General features: G+C 44.4%; 1 protein-coding gene across 1 annotated transcript in view; it reads left to right on the top strand.

Moving 5' to 3' along the window:
* Nucleotides 1-16,734: 16,734 nt before the first annotated feature.
* EYA2 (EYA transcriptional coactivator and phosphatase 2) overlaps nt 16,735-22,144 on the top strand; it is a 291,980-nt gene continuing 286,570 nt past the window's right edge. The window contains exon 1 of the mRNA XM_082431407.1: nt 16,735-18,303. The gene's annotated coding sequence lies outside the window, so the exon portion shown is untranslated. The remainder of the gene's footprint in view (nt 18,304-22,144) is intronic.

The raw sequence follows: 22,144 nt of genomic DNA, 5'->3' as shown, positions 1-22,144 counted from the left end.
GATCATATTTTATTTTTATTTCATTGTATTTTATGTTGTAATTTATTGGCTAGTTTGCTGTTAGTTTTCTCTCCTATATTATGCATACCAATGGGACAGGAAACGTGTCCATCTTGCTCACCATTATGCCCTTACCAGTAAGTTCAACACATGTACATAGTACATAGTTCACAAAAGCCTTGAACAAATTGGAATTCTACCCCTTATCACAATCTGATGTTTGCCATAATAAGCTGTGGATGTGTCTCCATGAGGGCAGAGGATCATGTGTTGTTTATATCTGTATTGATAGGACTACCTCTGAGACTGGGACACAGTCGGGACTCAAAAGATGCTTGTTAAAGTGAATTTATCCAAAGTCAAGCACTGAGTTGGATTGAGAGTCATTGTCTGCGTGGTGGCATGTGAGAGACGAGACTGATGATGATCTTTACATTCAGCAGAATATTTTTAGTTGCAAGGGACAGAAACTCATCTCAGAAAAGATTTAATTTTTTAAAAAAGAGAGGCGTATATTACGGACGCAAGTAACCACACACACAAAAAATCTAGATATGGAGTTTAGGCAAAGCTGAATCCAGGTATTCAAATGATATCATGAGAACTCTTTCTACCTTAGAGGAGGATCCCCATGTATCTGCACCGGCAGCTCTAGGCTTCCATTCTGAAAGCTTAGCACATTCTGTAGAAACAATGTCGTTTGCCCAAGAGTCATCCTGGAGATGCCTCACACTGGCCCATCCCTGAAACTTGGCCAAGAGGGTGGAGTGTCCCAGATGGCCAGGCCTGAGTTATGTGCCCATTCCTGGAAGCTGGGAAAAGGGTTACCCTTTCTTGATCCTGGCCTAGAGTATGCGGGGGACGGCGGGGTCGCATTTTACTGGCTATAACCACGTGGCATGGGATAAGAAACCAAGAGAAGAGTTTTAAATGTATGTGTAACCCATATACATTCATGAATCCCTGTAGTTAAGAACTAGTGTCCCATTTAAAGAAACATGACCCAGGCAGAAATTTCAATCTTCCTTCATGACTCTAACAAATATTTGGAAGCAGGGTGTGGGATTTGGCTAATGATAAGCCTTATTACAAGCTTTGCATTCTCCCATTTTCTAGCATCTTGAAACTCTACCTCTCAGTTGCTTTGTGCTGCACATGCTATTGCGGCATGTACCTACCCTCTTCTCTGCCTTGAGAAATCACCCAAGCAGAAAAGGACAAAGAGCAGGGTGCATTTTGCCACCTCTTGGTGACAGCATATTTGAGAATAAAACTAACAGAGGAGAGTAGAGCCATGTGGTCTTGTGGAACTGAGCCCTGCCCAGACACCCTCCTGCCCTGGCTCTAAGGCTGAGCATGCGACTCAGGTAGAGCCAATCAGCATAGTTTATTCTCCTGGCCCCAGTGATTGGTTCAGGGGTGGATACATGACTTGAGCCAATGGAATGAGACTCAGTCCTCAGAACCTGTTTGGAATTATTGGAGGGGAAAAGTTTTCTTTCCACTGGAGTCATTAACCTGGCAGGAAATAAGCCTGGAGCTACTGGAGGCCATCTTATCAACACAAGCCTGACTGAGAATGAAGCCAATAGAAAGAAAAGTAGGTCAAAAAGAGTGAGAACAAATCCTCAGAACATCCACTGAGCACCTGGATCCAGCCAGGCCTGAAGCCTTTCTCCCTGTACTTATCCATTGTATGAACTAATAAAGTCAGTTTTAGTTGAGTTTCTGTCACTTGCAACTAAGAGACCTAAGTAAGTCTGAGGGGTACCCTATGACCTAAATGGAAGTTCATTTTTTTGACCCAAAGGATCCCCTCTGTCTGCTTCCACAGCCTCCAATACTTCCACTGTTGTGTCTCTAATCCCAGGATATGGTAATTGCTTCTCCTTTTGTCAGTATACAAGACTACTTGAGACCAGACTGCAGCTACTTGAGACCAGAAGGCTTTTTCATTTGTGTCCTCTAAGCCCAGTCTAGAGTCCAGAACCACCAGTTTCTGGAGCCTACAGTGTAAGCCCATTCCAACAGTAATGCCTACCACCCTCTTAGGAAGTAGGCATTGCCATCCCCAAGTTACAGGTAGGGAAACTGAGGCACCGAGTAAACACTTTCTTAGGAATTTAATAAGTGACAGACTCCAGGGTTCAACTCAGGCCTTTCTGATTTCAAAGCTTGGTTTGATGGATGTTTGCTGAAGGAATGAATGACCCCACAGGTTGACCTTGACATCATTGATCCTAATGAAATTTTACCTTGTTAGTTCTCACCCATAGATCCTCACCTTGGGGAACCTTCGAAATGTTGTCAGAATGTGACGCGGGGTCTGTAGTTTCTTGGACAGATGGTCCACAGCTGACTTGAGGTCTCCTTCTTGTCGCTTTTCCTGGGACCCCAATCTGTAGTTCCCCAGACTGTTGCTCTGAACAGCTGCCTCTCACCCTTCCCTTCCCTAAGCCCTGGCATGCCTTCCTTCCCAAGAAGCTCTCCAGTTTTGTTTTTAATTTTTACTTTTTGGCCATGCCACGTGGCATGCAGGATCCTAGTTCCCCGACCAGGGATTGAGCCCACGCCCCCTGCAGTGGAAGTGCAGAGTCTTAACCACTAGACCGCCAGAGAAGTCCCTGGTTTTTTTGTTTGTTTGTTTCTGTTTTTGTTTTTGTTTTTTGTAGAGTTATTGGTTTGGGCATTGTTGGGATTTGATTTTTTTTTTAATTTTTAAAATATTTATTTATTTATTTATTTTTGGCTGTGTTGGGTCTTCGTTGTTGCACGTGGGCTTCTGCTAGTGGTGGGGAGCGGGGGCTACTCTTCGTTGCGGTGCACGGGCTTCTCATTGCGGTGGCTTTTCTTGTTGTGGAACACAGGCTCTAGGCACACGGGCTTCAGTGGTTGTGGCTCGCGGACTCTAGAGCTCAGACTCAGTAGCTGTGGCGCACGGGCTTAGTTGCTCCGCGGCATGTGGGATCTTCCCGGACCAGGGATCGAACCCGTGTCCCCTGCATTGGCAGGTGGATTCTTAACCACTGCGCCACCAAGGAAGTCCCTTGTTTTGTTTTTTGAGGGGAGGTCTACCTTCCCAAATCCCCAAGACCTCAAGGCTTCCCCCGCACCTAGGACTCCAGAAAACGTCAGCCTCTCTTTTCTACAGCCACTTTCAACAGCCCTGTCCTGAGTCCCGTGCTCCCTGCCTCCTATTTGATGCCTCCCTCCTTCGGGCTCTTCATGACACACTGAATTTGCCTCAGTCCCCACACAAGGCCATACCGTCTCTCACACCAAGGTCTTTGCAGATCCCCTGCTATCCACCTAAAGTTCTCCTCCTCACCCCAAAACCCTTGATCTTGCTTGCTTCTACTCATCTCGCAGATAGCTGGCCATAAACACCTCCACCGGGAATTCCCCTGTGGCCACCCCCCCACCATATATCAGAGTCCCCCATTTTACCTGCCCTTAACAGTCTGTACGTTTCCTTAACACCATCCAACACACCTGTGATTACCTACCCGTCTGGTGCCTGCACGCCACGGGAACGAGGACACTGTCTCCTGGCTCTCGGCTGTGTCTGCACCCCCGAGACAGGACCTGACCCACGTTAAGGACTCCATAAATACTTACTGACTGGATGGATGAATGAGATCAACTGATCTATGCTCAGATTTGGAGGATTCTGATGGGTTAATGATTGGCCCCCCTCAGATTACAAACTTATTTACGTGTCATCACGTAATAAGGTACCTCCCAAACATTCACTTGGAGCTGGAATACTGAGCACCAGAGCAGGGTGACCTCTCACCTGGTCTGGATTAACACAAGAACTCTTCCCACAGCCATCCCACCCGGGACTGCCTGCCCTCCTCTGAGCTGAGGCCACGTTTCCTGTCTATACAGAAATCTCTGTCTAACCTCTGCTCTTTCTCCCCTGAAAATCTCGCCCCCTCTCTGCCTTTAAAGGCATAATAAAGGTAATACAAACAAGGATGATAGGAATTCCCTGGAGGTCCAGTGGTTAGGACTACACGCTTTCACTGCCGAGGGCCCAGGTTCAATCCCTGATCAGTCAACTAAGATCCCGCAAGCCACGTGGCATGGCCAAAAAAAAAAATGATGATAATAACAAGTGCTTATCATTTGCCAAGCACTTAGCACATTTCAGCTCTCCTGATCCTCCCACAAATCCTATAAGGTGAGGGTACAATTATTACCCCCATTTTAGAGACAAGGAAACTGAGGCCCAGAGAGATTATCAGTTATTCAAGGTCACACAGCTGGTAAGGGATGGAGCCAGACAGTCTGACCCCAGAAAAACCTCACATAACCACTAAACTATATAATAATAACTTCCCTACATTTTTTACTGTGACTCACAGTAAAAAGTAAAAAATACTTTTTATATCATGACCCAGTTCACACATATGCTCTCAACCACAAAAAGGCTGAAACAAAAGTTTCACAAAGCAATACTTACTTTTATTATGTGCTACGCATTCTATCTCCTTAAAAATAAATGATGGTCTTGATCCAGGGCAATTAATAGGTTGTACATTTTCAGTAGGTTAAAAATTAGGTATATACCACATTTGAATGTGCAACACTGCTTTTTATTGTTTTAGATTAAAATACACGTCACTTTGATTTTAGCCAATAAGACCTGTGTCAGACTTCCAACTTAGTGAACTAAAAGATAATAAATTTGTGTTGTTTTCAGCCACTAAATGTGTGGCAATCTGTTACAGCAGCAACAGGACACTAATACAAGTACCCAAGAAAACTTGGGTTTCATAGTTGCATCCGGGAAAGGGGAATAGTTATTTGAAGGGCAGGAGTGAAAAGCTGTAGAATGAAAAGAGTATAGTGTTTGAATTTTGAAGTATGTGAAGGTATGATTTTAACATAAATAAAATGTTTTGACTATTTGGGGATTCCCTTTACGTCTCCCCTGAACCCAGACTAGAAAGCCATTGATCTACTCCAATCCTCCTGGCAGACATCAGGTAATTTTGGCTTCTCAGCACGAATCCTTTCCTCCAGCTCATTCAGTCTGACTTTGCTTTAGGAAAAACTTTCTCACTCCTACTCTCGGTCCATGTGATTTAGGTAGGTCCGATCCCATGCCCTAGTGCCAGGGATGGGCATGTGACCGAGGCTCAGCCAATCACAGCGTTGTTCACCCAGCCACAGTGATTGGTTCAAGCATGGGAGGTGGCTCCAGAGACATTCTTCTTCACCACTACACTGCACCTTGCTAGGTGGTCATGAGAATTAAATGAGAGAAAACATGTCCAGTGCTCAGGACAGGGCATGGCACAATAAATGCCAAGCTCAATAAATGGTGCTTTTCTGATTTTGCACACTCTCTTCTGCTGCCTCTATCGACATCCGCACATTACTTTACCTGTAACACATCTGGCTACATGCTTCTGGATGCCTGGCACCCATTGATCTAACTCCAGAGGAAGACTGAAGTCAGTTTACTTGTCACAACAGCTCTGGATGAGAATTTCTCTGAGGTCTCACCCCAGAGGTAGCTGAATCATGTCTCTGAAAACCCAGGCAGGGCCAGAGAACTGTGCCCCAGCCCCAGGCAGACAACCCAGGGAAATCAAGTTCAGAGTTGAAGAGTTCAAAGCCAGGGCAGTTCATGAATGTTCCTGGACCCCAAAGAGTAACCCGAGAAATTGTTTGTATCAGCAAGGAATGACTTAACTCTTGGCAAATCCTAGAAAACAGCCTCTCTTCCTGTTTCTAGAGGCCTTCCAAAGAAAAGAAACAGTTTAGGTTTTGCTCTGCTCTGTGGTTGACTGGAGACTCCCTCCCCATGCAGTGTGGGGCACCCGTGGGTGAGGTCTCGGCTCCCAGGAGCAGCGGGTGGGAACACTTATGGAGTGTAAACCAGACTGTTTGGTTTGCTCTGGCCACGGGGGCCTCTGAGTCAGCTTCAGAGACCACCAAGGGGTGGAAGGGTCTTCAACACTGATCCCAAGATCTCAACTCTAAACTGCACCTTCCAACCAAGCAAGGCAGGTCTCCTCACCACCCAGATCCACCCCTTTCCCTTTCTCACCATCTTGCCTTTGCACATACGGAGCCAGCTTCCTGGGATGCCCACCCTCCCATGACTAAACAAACCCATTTCTACTTTCAGTACCCAAGTGGAGCTCTACCTCCATCACGTGGAGCCCGCCCTGAGCACCACAGTTCAACACAAATTTTATTTCTTTCCCTCAGCCCACTACACAACTTCATTCTTCATTCATTAATCCAACAGATCATTTTAAAGGAAGCAGTTCTCAAGGCTGTTGCCCTCGTGAACCCTGTACACTCTTAAGAATGATAGAGGACCCCAAAGAACGTTTGTTTATGTGGGTTCTATCTATTGATTTTTACCGTATTAGAAATTAAAACTGAGAAAGTTTAAAAATACGTATTAATTTACGTGCGAAGAACAGTAACAAGCCCAGTCCATGTTTATATCAGGGGATGACATCATCATACACCATGTGACCTCTGGAAAGCTCCACTGGGCACTTGTGAGAGAATGAGAGTGGAAAAGACAAATAGCATCTTATTATCGTTATATCAAAACAAAAATAAGTTTTGCTCTTGCGGATTCCCTGAAGGCTCTGGGGGAGCCCAGGGCCCCCTGAAGCACAGTTTAAGTATTAGAATACTTAGAAACACTGAGATCTCCCTCTCTCTCTCTCTCTCTCTCTCTCTCTCTCTCTCTCTCTCCCTGTCTACAGAAAACTTCTTATCCTTTATCTATCATTGCCTTTTTGGTATAACTTCAGTATTTATATTACTGGTTCTGGTTAGCATTTTTAAAAATTAAATAGATAAGGATAGGAAAGGAAAAGAAAGGGATGGGAATGAAATATCCATGTGTAAAAATGGATAAAAGTGGCAGTTTTTGTTACTTCCCACGAGGGTGTGTATCTGGAATGAGAACCGTGAAAGTAATCTAGAGTAGGACATGTGCATATATCATAGGTACTTTGTTATGCATTGTTCCAGATACAGCCAAGGCTGTATACAGATATAGATATTCTTACAGATAGAGATATGAATAAGAATACAGATATGGTGATAAATGTGGGTATGTATTTGCTACCATCGGTGGTTGTAGAATTTTGAAAAATAGTCTACTACAAGACCTCTTATAGAGGTTCCTCAGTGTAAGGCAGCGTTTCGCAAAGTGTGAGGCATTTTCCCGCGGCAGTATGGGAAATGATGTTTCGGCCGCAAACTGCATATGTATATGATATTAAATAACACTTTATCACATAGTGATAACATTAATAATCCCTGTTCAATTATCTTTCAAATATTCTGATACATCCAGGAAAAAGTCTCATTCGGGGGCGAGGATGCTTTTAACACTAATATTTGTTAATCTCCCTTTGTCATTGAGGCAGACGCAGCTTCAGGCTCAGAGCTCTCAGCAGATCACAGCATCTAGATGGGATTGAACAGCATTGTTTTGGTTTCAATAAAAAAATACATACATGTAAGTACATACATATAAAATATAAGAGTTACTGTCTATGTGTTATAGTGATGCTGGTTTTCCATTCTGACTAGAGATGTCATGTTTCATATTTAAATAAATTTATTGCAGTAATAAAATGAATTGATTTAAAGAAATCCTTTAAGAAAATAATATTGCAGGTGGTGTGCATATCTGGTGAAAAGTGTGAGGTGAAGGTGGCTACTGAGCGGTTGAAGTTCCAGAAAAACTCATGGACTTGGAAAGAGCACTAGATGGAGTCAGACATATGCGGGTTCAAATCCCGGCTCTACCATTCCCCGGCTTTGGGACCTTGGGCAAGTGATCCAACCAGTCTGGGACTCATTGCTCCTTTGGGCTTTGAATGTTTTCAAGGATCAAAGACATCCCGAGGTAAATTAGACGACCTCAGAAAGAGCCTAACAATTAATTCTGGGCCACACTCTGCTAAGTAAACAATTCACAGGCATTATCTCATTTCAGACCCATAACCACCTTGATACAAGGACATTATTTCTACAGTTGAGGAGAGAAAGGCAGGGAGGAAGTACAACCATCTGCCTAAGGTCACAAGGCTGGAAAAGGCAGGAGCAGGGACTTGAACTCATGTCCATCTGGTGCAATATCCGTTGTGTTCCCCGAAAACTTGGGTTTAGTTACAGAAGCAGGAGTGGCCATCAGGCCCCTCCATCACCCACCTCTTTCTGCCTTTTCCGCTACTGATGCTACTGAACATGGTGGGGAAAGTGGAGATCATTTTAATTCCTTCTGCTATAACCATAATTTATTTTTACTTGCTTTGTAATTTACACCTGGAAGAAAATAGGTTTTATTTTCCCCTAAGTCCAAGAGATTAAGAAGATCAATGAAGTCATTGTCATTGAGTTAAATATTAAGAGGCTGGTTTGTAAATTCAAACTCAAGGTTACATTAAAAAAACATACAGTTGAATTAAATTTTATGAGGACAAGTTATAGAATATGCATAAATCTGATAGAAAAGAACCTTCCCAACCACCCTGCTTATATTAACATTTTTGAAGTCTTCAAGGTCTGACTAACAAGCATCCAGCAGTTTTCACCTTAATGTAGATAACCAAATGTAATGGCTGGCTCAAGGCTTTGTATTTTGAAGGACTTGCATTCATAGTTCAAAATGTCCCTTTTTCTTAAGTTGCAATTAAAAATGTGTGGCTTCTGATTAGAAATTTAATTTTATTCATGACTGAATAAAAGAATTTTGGAATCATCATTTTAATTGCTCCCAAGAAACCAATGAGCTGAGTTTCAAATTCAAATTCCCCCAGGGGAAGATGATTGCTGGTCACAGCTTTTACATCAGGCCGTCTTACATGGGTGGAGCATTCGGGCACAGGCAATAGCAAGGACCAAGATCTTGAGATCCCTACAGTTTTCAAGGAGCAGCTTCAGGGTCGCTAGAGCCAAGGGAGTGGGATAAGATGCATCAGAGAAGTGATAGGAATTGGGAAGGAAAGACCATTCAGGGTTTGTGCACCATTATAAGGACTTTGGCTTTTACTCTGCATGGGGTGGGAAGCAGCTGGAGGGTTCTGTGCAGAGAAACAGGAAGTTCTGTTTTAGGTTTTCATAGGACTACTCAGGAAACTGTATTGAAAATAGATCATGGAGGGGGGACTAGTTGAGGATTGTATATACAGTGAGCCATGTGAGAGATGATGTTGGCTTGGGTCAGACCAGGAGTTAGTTCGGACCATGAAGTTTGAAATGCCCATTAGACACACAATAGCAGGTGTTGAGTAGACGGTAGGGGACCGAGTCTGGAATGCAGGGAAGGGTCTGGGCTGGAGGTAAACAAACAGAGGGAGCTGTCACCATGAAGATTGTATTCGAAGCCCCCAGAGTGTTTACTGAATGACTGAAGGTTGTCGAGAAAAGAAGTTTTCATTGAAAAGGTAATTCGAACGCTAAAAAATTAGAGCTTCTCAAGAAATAGAGGGAGTGTTCTCAGCCCAGACAGAGAAAGTAGAACCCATAGAATATCACCCAACAGGGACCCCAGCTTGAGGGTAGAGACTGCACACAGGCATGGCTACGGACTGAATGTTTCTATCCCCCCAAAATTTGTATGTTGAAATCCTAGTCCCCAAGGCAGTGGCATTAGGATGTGGGCCTTTGGGAGTGGATTGGGATTAGTGCCCTTATAAAAAAGGCCCCATGGGGACTTCCCTGGTGGCGCAGTGGTTAAGAATCCACCTGCCAATGCAGGGGACACGGGTTCAAGCCCTGGTCTGGGAAGACCCCACATGCCGCGGAGCAACTAAGCCCGTGCGCCACAACTACTGAAGCCTGTGCTCTAGACCCCGCGAGCCACAACTACTGAGCCCACGTGCTGCAACTACTGAAGCCCGTGCGCCTAGAGCCAGTGCTCCACAACAAGAGAAGCCACTGCACTGAGAAGCCCGCGCACCGCAACGAAGAGTAGCCCTCGCTTGCTGCAACTAGAGAAAGCCTGCACGCAGCAACGAAGACCCAATGCAACCAAAAATAAATAAATAAAATTTAAATTAAATTTTTTAAAAAAGGGCCCCACGGAGCTCCCTCACCCCTTCTGCCACGTGAGGTCACATCAAAAAGGCACTAGCTAAGAACCAGGAAGCGGGTCCTCACCAGACACGGTATCTGCTGGCACCATGATCTTGCACTTCCAGCCTCCAGAACCGTGAGAAATCAATTTCTGTTGTTTGTAAGCCTCCCGGTTTCTGGTAGTTTGTTATAGCAGCCTGAATAGACTAACACGGGCATCCAAGCCAGAGCAAACCACAAACCCTGGCTACAAAATGACACCAGACGTGTCTCGGAATTGTAACTGAATTACAGGCCACTGCCTCTTCTTTAAAATATTTTCCCTGAGACTCTGCCTGCTTCTGTCTTTCCCAGCCCTCTCCTGGTTAATTGTTTAATGGCCACAGATTCCTCCCATCCAGCATACACAGCCCTTTACAACGTGACTGCTTCTTCTCCCGTCCAGAGGAGAGGTCTAATTCTCCACCCCTTTGAATTTGAGCTTGACTTTGTGACTTGCTTCAACCAATATGATGTGGGGTTCCAGAGCTTGTTCTTAAGAGACCTTGAAGTTTCTGCTTTCACCTTCTTGGAACTTTGAGACCATCACGTAAGGTGGTGGGTCTAGCCTCCTGGGGGATGAGACACTCTGTGGAGGAGGATCAAGGTGCCCCATTCAACAGCCATCCAGACATGGAAGAGTCTATTTGGGCCCTTTAAGCCTCAACCCATCTCCCAGCTATGCAGCCACATTGGTAAGCCCTGGTCAATCAGCAGAGAAACTGCCTATCCAACCAGAACCATGAGAAAGGAGAAATTGTTGTTGTTTTATCCCAGTAAGTGTTGGAGTGATTTGTCACACAGTGATAGATAACTGACACACCTCTCTTAGCCTCATTTTTCTCATCTGTGAAATGGGGAGATAGCAATCCTCATCTAGCAGAGTTAGTTTGTACATTAGCCCATTTACTGAATGTGAAAATTCTTACAATCTGTAAAAAAAAAAAAAAAAAATCAAGTATGTGTTTATTGTTAATAGACATAAACATGTTGGTAAAATAATATTGAGGGTCCCCTGGAAAGGTGACATGAAAGTATTTTGGCATGAAAGATAAAAATAATAGCTAGCACAAATAGAGTGGTTGGGCATGTGCCAGGCACTCTTCTAAGCCCTTTACATGTATTAACTCATTTAATGCTCATAATAAGCCAGTTTGAAAGGTTGGAGCCATATTTTACAGGTAAGGAAACTTGAGTTCCAGGGAGTTTAAACTTCCCCAGTGTCACTCAGCTAACACATGATCTAACTCAGGTGAGCTGGCTCCCAATCTCTTGGGATAAAGGGAGCCAGCATCCCTAAGACAGGCATATCTAGAGAGACACTCCATGCTGGACTTGAGCAAAAAAGCTGTGGCCTGCTTTGACATGATGGGGAGTTTCCGTTCTGGTTGTTTGGTGGTGGCTTCTAATTGCCTTTGGAAGGCTGGCTGTTTCAGATATTTGCTTTATGAATCTTCATGCATTCCATCATGTTTCTTCTCCCCCATTCACATGGCTCTGTGAGACCTTGTTTCAGGAGATTTTTGTGGCAAGGCTTCCTGGATTTTATTTCCAAAAACCGTAGCCCATTTATAGAGAATTGGGGTTTTTCTAGACTAAGAAGAGATTTCCCCAAGCTGGGTAAAAGAAGAGAGAGAGAATTCTGTGGGTTCCAGAGCCCCAGGGATGGCTCCCTGCTCCCTGGCAGTGCCCTGAGGATATGGTAGGTTTCCAAGGAGGCTGCCACCACCCTCCAAATCTGTCGCTTTAGCTCCACGTTTCAGCCAAGGTCTCCTGCCCCAGACCTGGAAGGGGGCATCAGAGCCACTGTATCTAAAGGGGCCCTATGGGCTGGAACAGTGAACCCCTCATGTGCAACCAGTGGGTACCAGTGACTGGTACTACCTCAAACTCCAGAACCTCAAATCTTCCTACAATCCAGAGGTGCGGGTCCAATTCCAGGCTCAGGACAGACTGGAAATGAGATAGATTTAGAGCTGCATTTCTAAAATTTCAATCATTAGCAAACCATCTGCATGCAGAGTTGCCAGATAACTATAGGATGCCCAGTTAAATATGAATTTCAGATAAATAGCAAATAATTTCTCAGTATTAGTATGCCCCAAATATTGCTTAGAAGAAATTAGCTGAGCAAGCTTTTGGGAGCTGTTACCTCTGTCTTTCTCCTGAGCGCCCTCTCCCCACCCTCCCCTCAATATTTGGGACCTACTTATACTAAACAGTTATCTGTTTATTTAAAATTCTCATTTAACAGAGCATCTTGTATTCTTGCAAAATCTGGCAACGCTACCTCCCAACCAAGGTTTTTACCGTAATAATCACAACCACCTCATATACGTTATGAGAACAAACCAATTGTTCGAACACTTAGTTAATATTTTCTTTAAATCCATATTACATTTTCTTTTGACAAAGTTATTCTTAAAAAGAATGTCATGTCACTAATCAAAACAGAGCTATCACTTTAAGATATCGTTTGTCTTAAGCAGAGGTAACTGACAAATGATATCCAATTAGGGTCAAGCTATGTTAATAAATTCTATGTAAGTTTTTTTTTTTTTTTTAATATTCTGAAGGTCACCTAATTTATTGTAGATCCTTTTTTTTTTTTTTTTTAACTTTGGGTTTTTATTTATTTATTTATTTATTTATGGCTGTGTTGGGTCTTCGTTTCTGTGCGAGGGCCTCCTCCAGCTGCGGCAAGCGGGGGCCACTCTTCATTGCAGTGCGCGGGCCTCTCACCATCGCGGCCCCTCTTGTTGCGGAGCACAGGCTCCAGACGCGCAGGCTCAGTAGTTGTGGCTCACTGGCCTAGTTGCTCCGCGGCATGTGGGATCTTCCCAGACCAGGGCTCGAACCCGTGTCCCCTGCATTGGCAGGCGGATTCTCAACCACTGTGCCACCAGGGAAGCCCTATGTAAGTATTTTTGCCTTCCTGAGCCCTTTCCTCTGTTACCAAAAAACACGGGTCTGTGTTATATGTTAAGACAGACTAGCACCCCAAGGACGGAGAATGGACAAGGGGATACATTTCTCTCCATGGGAGTAAATGTTATCTAAAGCCAGGTCCGTACATCAAAACCTGCTCTCACCTAAGTCATTGGAGTTTTTTCATGCACTTTGTGAAATACTGATGTATAGAACATAAAGGAATGTGGCATCTGTTGCTGACCTGAGTTTGTGGCCTGAGATTGGTATCCATCTATGAATGACAAAGTTCAAAAATAATAAAAAGAAATGGCTGCACCAGACCCCTGTTCTGGGCATTTTACAAGCATGATCCCACTTACTCCTCCCAACTAACCCTAACCCTATTATTTTCCCCATTTTTCAAATGCAACAATAGAGATGTCACATCCAGAGTCACCCAGCTCATCAGTAGCAGAATCTGTGTTCCCAGCGACGTTGCCTATGTTTTCTTTCTAGACACACACTCCCCCAAGCTACAGCAAAACAGGCTAAGAAGAAAGAAGTTGAACAAGACTGTTTGGGCAGTTTCATCACCCATTTCTTCTCCTGACCACCCACCCCCCAGCCCTGCCCCCAGGTTATCCTTGGAAAACTCAAAATGTCCAATTCCAAGACAATAAAAATTTCGAAATTTCCCCAGCAGACAGCAGCCTTTGACCTCAGTGTTTCCCACATTTTGCAATGATTTGCCTTTTGAGATGCCCCCGAATTCTTCTCTCTCCTGACAAGTTAGCAAGAGACAGATCATCTCGCAGGAGGGCTGTTTTAACCTGAGGAGACTACACTTGTGTGTTTCACAAACACCATCCAACTCAAGCAGAGATGTTCCAATTTCTGTTTCAGTTTTTTAAAAAGTCCAATCAATTGACGTCTTAATTTGAATTTTTATTTATTATTAGAACAACTTTAAGCCTTCCCACCCCTCAGGGGGAAAAAAACACATCTTTAATCCATTTGCTTAAACATATATACACATTTTTTTTTCCTGGCCTTGTTTAACCATTATCTGTGTATTACGTTTGGGGGGGAGCCATATAGTTACAGTTTGTGGTTTGCTTTTTTACACTTGATAAAATATTGTATACACCAGGGGTCAGCAAACTTTCTCTGTAAAGGGCCTAATGGTAAATATTTTAGACTTTGCAGGCCAGACAGTCTCTTTCCAATTACTTGAGTCTGCCATTGTTAAAATCGCAAAAACAGCCACAGGCAATACCTAAGGGAATGGGTGTGGCTGTGTTCCAATGAAAACTTTTTGCAAAAACAGGTGGCCCACAGGCCACAGTTTGCGACCTCTGGTGTATACTTTATGCAACGTAGCCACATGCTAAGGAGCTGAGGGTTTGGTACCAAACCTGTGTTTCCATTTGAACCGTTCCAGTGCAAATTATAGGATCAGGTTGTGCAAATCATATAACCCTTTTCTACCCTGGTTTCCTCATCTATATAACGAGAATAGTAATAGCTAGGTCCCATGTTGATGGTATTAAATGGGCTAAAGTGTGTCACAAACTCAGCTCAGTCCCCGGCACACAGCAGCATCTGAAGAAACGATGGCTGCCATGATGATTTGCTACCTTGAGCCAGGCTTTTTGTTTGTCTTCCATCTGTCTGCATGTGAGTCTGTTGAGTAAATACACCTTAATCTTTTTCATTATTTCTCCCAGACTGTCTACTTTAAAAATCATTCAACACCCCTGAAGAGTTGAGGATGAAGGGGAGAAACTGATTTTAATTCGGGACCAAATGTCTGAGTAACTATGTGTGCTGGGGTGGAGGGGTGGTGTTTAAAGACATCATCAACAGTGAAATATTAGTGCTTAGGAAGAACTTTCCTCGCCTCCCCTCATCAAGGACATGTCTACTAAAAGATGTGACTGCATTACAGAATTCTTTGAGAGGTGGGTTGGGTTAGGTCGGCTCTTTATTGAGAGTAAGAGAAAATTAAAGTTGCAATGGGGCCCTTCTAAACCAAACAAAGGAATTTGTTATAAGGAATCAGAGATGTTCTATGGACTCCAAAGTCTGAACATGCAGGCCACCTCAGCAAGTCCAAGACAAGAATGAAAAACTATTGGGGTGAAGACAATGGCTTCCCAGACTCTCCTTCTGGGACAACATGGTGTCTCCTCTCTGCAATTATTTGCAGAAAAAGGTACACCTAGATATTGTCCTTTAAATCTCGGTCTATGTGCATCTTCCTTCCTTGGATCCAAGTCTGGAGACTTATTATCACCAGGTGGGGCAAGGAATGACTTGACGGAGAGAAGAAGAGAAAAGAGGATGTCTGCATCTTAATTTTCCGCCATGGACTTGGGCTAGGAGACAGGGGCCTTGCATCAGACAGGTGTGGGCGAGTCTGAGGGAAGAGGCTCAGAAATTGAGGCTCCAGAGCCTCAATTTCCATGTACAACTCTGAAAAACTCTCTGGCTTCCTCCTGCTGACTTGTCTACACCCAGGGATGTCACAGTGGACGTGAACTTGGAGCAGCAAGTTGGTGAGGCCAAGGGCAGCCTTGGCTTTTTGCTTTCCCCTGCTATTCCTGGTTCCTACATAGTAAGGATGAGACCTCGCAGTCCCTGTGGCTTCATAAATTGGGACTCAGAAGGCAGCTAAGTCGAAATCTAGCACATGTGTTATGGTACCTGGGGTGGTGAGGGCAGCATGACTCACTGCAGAGCCTGGGATGGAAGGTGGACTGCCCTGGCCAGAAGGCCAGTGAGGGTTGGGGGTAAAGGGGAGGCACAGCAGCCACTCAGAGGGGGAGGGGCTTGGCTCAAAGAGTCCCAAAGCTAAGCAGAGAACAAGTTAATGGTCAGGTTCTGGCCAAGCTGAGGAAGAACAGATGTCCTGCTACATCAGCCATCAGCTTCCACTGTGGAGAACCCCAGGGCCTCTAGGGACCCAAGGAGCCATGACAGCAGGACAGGCTGTGGATGCAAGGACATCTTCCCTTCGGGCCACCCGCGCTCACCCTGCCCCCAAGCACCTGGAGATCATCTCGGCAGAGCAGACACAGAAATAGGAGACCTGATTAACCCAACATCTGAGCATTACCTAGAAGAAGTATTTGAATCACTAGATTAGACTCTTTTTTTTTTTTTAAAGCTAAGATTTTTTGTTTGTTTTTTGTTTTTTTTTAATTAATTAATTAATTAATTTTTTTTTTATGGCTGTGTTGGGTCTTCGTTTCCGTGTGAGGGCTTTCTCTAGTTGCAGCAAGTGTGGGCCACTCTTCATCGCGGTGCGCGGGCCTCTCATTATCGCGGCCTCTCTTGTTGCGGAGCACAGGCTCCAGACGCGCAGGCTCAGCAATTGTGGCTCACGGGCCTAGTTGCTCCGCGGCATGTGGGATCTTCCCAAACCAGGGCTCGAACCCATGTCCCCTGCATTGGCAGGCAGATTCTCAACCACTGCACCACCAGGGAAGCGCTAGACTCTTTTTATAAAATTGTTAAAAAATTTTTGTCTTGGGACTTTCCTTGTGGCACAGTGGTTAAGAATCCGCCTGCCAATGCAGGGTACACGGGTTCAAGCCCTGGTCTGGGAAGATCCCACGTGCTGTGGAGCAACTAAGCCCATGCACCACAACTACTGAAGCCTACACACCTAGAGCCTGTAAAAAAAATAAATAAAATAAATTTATTTAAAACATTTTTTTCTTCTTTAAGGTAATATTTAAGGGGTCAGCAAACTTTTTCTATAAAGGGCCAGAGAGTAAATATTTTAAGTTTTCCGAGCTACACGGTCTCCATTGTGAATACTCAATTCTGCTGTTGTACTCAGAAAACAGCCTTAGGCATTTGTAAGCAAATGGATGTGGCCATGTTCCAATAAGACTTTATGGACACTGAAATTTGTTGTTGTTGTCTTTTTAATTAATTTATTTATTTTTTAATTTTATTTTTGGCTGTGTTGGGTCTTTGTTGCTGCATGCGGGCTTTCTCTAGTTGCGGCGAGCAGGGACTACTCTTCATTGCGGTGGCTTCTCTTGTTGCAGGGCACGGGCTCTAGGCCTGCGGGCTTCAGTAGTTGTGGCACACGGACTTAGTTGCTCCGCGGCATGTGGGATCTTCCCAGACCAGGGCTCGAACCCGTGTCCCCTGCATTGGCAGGTGGATCTTAACCACTGCGCCATCAGGGAAGTCCCTGAAATTTGAATTTCATATAATTTTCAAGGGTCATGAAATATTCTTTTGATTTTCCTTAACCATTTCAAAATCATAAAAACCAAACCTAGCTTGAAGGTCTTAAAAAACAAGCCACAGGCAGATTTGGCCACTGGGCCAGAGTTCCCTGGTCCCTGTAATATTTGATTCATGCAAAAAATTATATGTAAAAATATACATTATAAAGCATAAGAATAAATCAAAAGTCTGTGAACCCAGTACCCAACTTAACCCTCAAAATATTACTAACACCACTGACCCTATACTTTCCCTTCTCCCATCAGTCACCCGGCCTCCCTCCACCCTGCCCCAAGGGGACCACGTTCTCAATTTTGTGTTTACCTTTCAACTTTTTATGTCATAGTTTTATCAAATATGTATGTCTCCCTAAGCAACATTTGTAAAAATTTCACTTGGTGGGAGCTTTATAAAACTAATATTATATTGTCAGTAATTTAAAGGGACTGGCTTTTCAAATGTGACATTTTATTGCTGAGATTTATCCATGTTGTTCAATGAAGCTGTGGTTCATTCATTCTCACTAGACAACATTTTAACCAAATAGAGATAAGAGTAAATTTCTTTCCGTGGAAGAGGGCTCATGAGGCATCAGTTAGAGAATAAAATTTCCCTGTATATCCACCACCTGGATGTGTCTGCATTGTTTCTTCCTTCACTTGCCGCTATTTTTTTTTCCCCCCAGCAGGCATGTGGGCAAGCATGGCCGCCTCCAAGCCTCCAGCCTCTGTATCATTGCTGTTGACATCTGGGGCTGGCTCATTCTTTGTGGTGGAGGCTGTCCTGTGCATTGCCGGACGTTTAGCAGCATCCCTGGCCTCCAGCCACTAGATGGCAGTAGCACCTCCCAAGTTGTGACAACCAAAAAATGTCTCCAGACATTGCCATAGAGGACAGTGTCACCCCAGGTGAGACCTGCTGCACTGACCATATGGACCTGTTTTAAATTTGAGCAATAGCAGAGACCACTCAGTGATTGAGGGTCACATGTTCTAATTCCCCGGAGGACAAATCTGACGGTTCGTCTTCAATCAGGTGAGTCAACAATGGCCAAAGAGGGAGGTGGGGGGAGCCGCATGGTGAACACTTGGCTTCCGCGATTCCTTCCATGGGTCATTGGAGGATGTTCTCAGCGAAGGGGACCACGGGCTAGGGTAGATAACCCAAAAGTGTGTATTACACCAGTTCATTTTATCAGTCAGTATCCAATCTCGTATTTCACTGAGGGAATTTAATGCAGGGAATTGATTATTAAGGTGTTGGCAGGGCTGGAGGAACGAAACGGAGGATGTGAGGTTACCAGAGTCCACAGGCGTAGTGCCTCTGAGTCCGCTGCTGATGGGAACCAGCTGCCTGGGCAGGGTCACAAGCCACATGTCACTCTGCTACCACTGCTGCTGCTGGTGCTGCCACTGTCACCTGTCAGAGGTATCACCAGGAGCTGGGAAAATGGCCTCTTTTCTCTCCCTCCTTCCATTAACTCCACAACGCCTCCTGTCTGTAGAATCTATAGGAAGCCCTCTAAAGGGGAATGGGGTAGGGGCTGGAAAATGTAGTTTGCAGCTTTCTAGACCCTACAGTGGAGAAGAAAGGGGAGTGTGGGTATGTCAATCTACATTGTCCAGCTCACTCAGGGATTTCATTCCTAGGAAGCTGTTGTTTATTTCATTCTTAAGAATTATTGCAAATCTTGGATTGGTACAATAGCTTGCACTTATAAATGCTGTGAAATAGCGGGCTCTTAATCGGGCTCCAGAGAAACAGAACCAGTAAGAGATATGTATGTATGTATATATGTGTGTGTATATATATATATATATATATATATATATATATATATATATATATATATATATATATATATATATATATGCCAGGCGCGGGTCCTATTCCACTTCCGTAGTGTGATCACATCTACCCAAATTATGTAGACAGATCTGGGGGAGGGTGGGTTCCCAAGGAGACTGAGATGCTATTACCAGAAGAGGGAACTATGCTGAGTCAGCAAAAAAAAAATAACCGATTCTGGGGGAAGAAGGAAAGAAAGGAGAGTTCCAGGCAGAGGCTGTGAAGACCGAAGAGAACTTGTGATGCTTTGGAGGACCCGGGAAACATTCAGCACTCGAGGTGCTGTATCAGAGCTGACAATGTGAGAGGTGACCCTGGGAGGTCAGGCCAGCAGAAGCAGGTCCCGCAGGGTGTCTGAACCACCTGAGGCTTTCTCCCAAGGGCCGCGAGAAGCCACTGCAGGATTTGAAGGAGACTGAAGATTCTAAATTGCCTTCAAATTTGATGAGTTAACAGCTTTGCACAGAGTGGGGAGAGAGGGGAAAAGCATTGCCTTCAAGGTCCGATCTGGAAAACAACCCTATTAAAGCAATTTGGCAATCATGTTTTCCAGCAAAACCCATTCAAGTGATATGTGCTCCTCTAATTCGTGTAAGGACCCAGAGATGCTTTTCCAGGACAAGATGACCCCTCTGGTCATTATGCTCTTTGCTGTGATTCATTCAAGTGATTTCATTCCTCAGCTGAGATAAGAGGTTGCTTGTACCAAGGGCCACTGCACACCATGCCCTGCAATATTTTTTTAAAAAACTGTGCTTCTTGTAGCAAACGGCCCAAGTGCTTCTAGCAAATGGGCAGAGTTTACCTTCAGCAACCTCAGTCGTCACCCTGCAGGCGGGCCATCGCCATCCCCCATAGGAGGACAAATCCCACCTTGGAAAGAACCCTATGGGGCAAGTTCCGCACATAAGACGGTGTCTGCATGTCTGCTTCTACGCGTAGGTAAATTGCATGGAAAGTACAACTGGATTTGTCCCCGGTTTTCCCATTAGAGATCATATAAAGTAGAGGCGGAAGTTAATTGAGTTCCGAGTTCACTGTGTAACGTCGTGGAATTGGGGCTCTGGCAAGCAGGTCACGTGTAACGTGTTCTGGGGGGTAGCGTTTCACACGAGCTCCCTGGGAGAGGAGAAGTTTTCTTTCACCAGGAGTGCGACCTTCAGAAAGCAGGCTTCTGGGGTTCCAAAGGGGCTTTCACCTACATTACAGGATAAAGGTCTCATTTTGCTTAGAGAGACTTTCTTGCAATGGGGCATGCTCATGATATTCAAGAAAAGGTAATAAAAACCCCCTGCCTTTCAACAAGAGCCATAAAGTCCAAGTGGTTAAGAGCCGGGACCCTGGAGCCAGATTGCCAGATCACTCACAAGTTGGGAGACGTGGCACGGATCACTTAACCCTCGGGGCCTCGATTTTCTCATCTGTAAAATGGAGTGGTCAATTGCAACTCCCCAATAAATCCACTGTGAGGATTAAACAAGTTAATTTCTATTAAGTGCTTAGAGCATTGTCTGGCTCACGGAAAGTGCTATTTAATTGTTTGCTGTTCGTAAGGAGCGTTTCTGTGCTAGGACACAGCACTGAGTTCTTTACGTGCCTTATTTCGTTTCATCATAAAAAAAATAAAGATAAAAACGCTGCAGGTAAGCAAAAGTGGGTTTACCTTGAGGCTATTAAAGTTAAAGAGAAGCCCCTGGAAAAAGCTCATAAGGGCCTGTGTGGTAACACTGGCAACAGTCAGACCTATATCTATCCTTATTCTCAAAAAGGATCCCCCAAAGTTATATAATCTTCAGGCTCTACCACACAGCTTCCTGCCCTGGAGGTAGGGATTCTTATTCTCATTTCACAGAGGAGAAAACAGACTCAGAGCAGTGAGTGGACCTGTCCAAAGTCACCAGAGAGGAGCAGAGCTGAGATGCCAACCCAAGTGTATCCGGCATCCACTGGACCCCACTGCCTGCTCGGGGTGTGGACAAAGTTAGCCGCAGATCCCTGCCAGCCAGAATTTGTCTCTTCTTACCTTTCCTACCTGGGTCTGGCCCAGGTGGCCATCCTAGAGCTTGGTCCCCATAGGCACAAATTAAACATTTTCTGGGTGAATGAATGAATGAACGAATGAATGATTTTCTAATCTCTCCTTCCATATCCAGTCCAAGGACTATGACTTCTCTTCCCCCATTGTATGTGTCTTAGGGACCACATCAGTGTTGTTGATCAGGTAAGACCTACCTCTGGCCTAGGAGAGGGCGTAGGAGGGACCCAAGCTAGGACAACAGGGGCTCCCTCTCAGGAATTTGAGCTCAGAGTGACTAAAAGACACAGGTGAGTTCATTCCTGCCTCCTTCTGCAGTGTCCTAGGTCCTGCCTGTTCCTCTCCTGTGTTCTGCAGCCTTCCCAACAATTCCATGAGCTCCTGATAGCCTTACCATAAAGTCTCTTTTACTCAAGATTGCCAAGAGCAGGGTTCCAGGGTTCACAATCAAGAGCTGCAATCAAAATAAATACATAAATACATAAATTAATTAAATTTAATTTTTAAAAATTTTTTTAAAAGAGCTGCAATCAAGTGATGCATGGTCCTTCCCAACACTTGACCCCTCCCCCTGGCCACACATCTGTAAAAGTAATGATTCCAATATTTGAGGGGTGCAAGATATAAATAAGACATTTTGAGGTTTGAATCTCTCCCACAACCTCCCCCCACCCAATGGCCACCCAGCTTCTGTGTAAACCCTTAGAGGGAATTCATTTCACCTTTGAATAATTAACTTAGAATATTTCTTCATGTTAGACTAAAACAGGAATGAGAATACTCATAAGTAGACTTTATATTATGGATGGTGTGCTTAGGAGCATGTGCTCTGGAAGCAGATAGTTCAGCTGTTTCCTACTGTATAACACACATCCATTCTTTTAAGTTGTGCTTTTCAAGTAATTTGCTCATTTCATCTAGTTGTCAAATTTATGTCATAAAGGTGTTCATGCTATTCCCTTCCTTACCCTTTTATTATTTTTAGGATCTGTA

This window comes from Balaenoptera physalus (assembly GCF_965194825.1).
Source record: "Balaenoptera physalus genome assembly, chromosome: 16".
In the NCBI taxonomy this organism is placed as follows: domain Eukaryota; kingdom Metazoa; phylum Chordata; class Mammalia; order Artiodactyla; family Balaenopteridae; genus Balaenoptera; species Balaenoptera physalus.
This window is presented reverse-complemented; position numbering and strand designations above follow the sequence as displayed.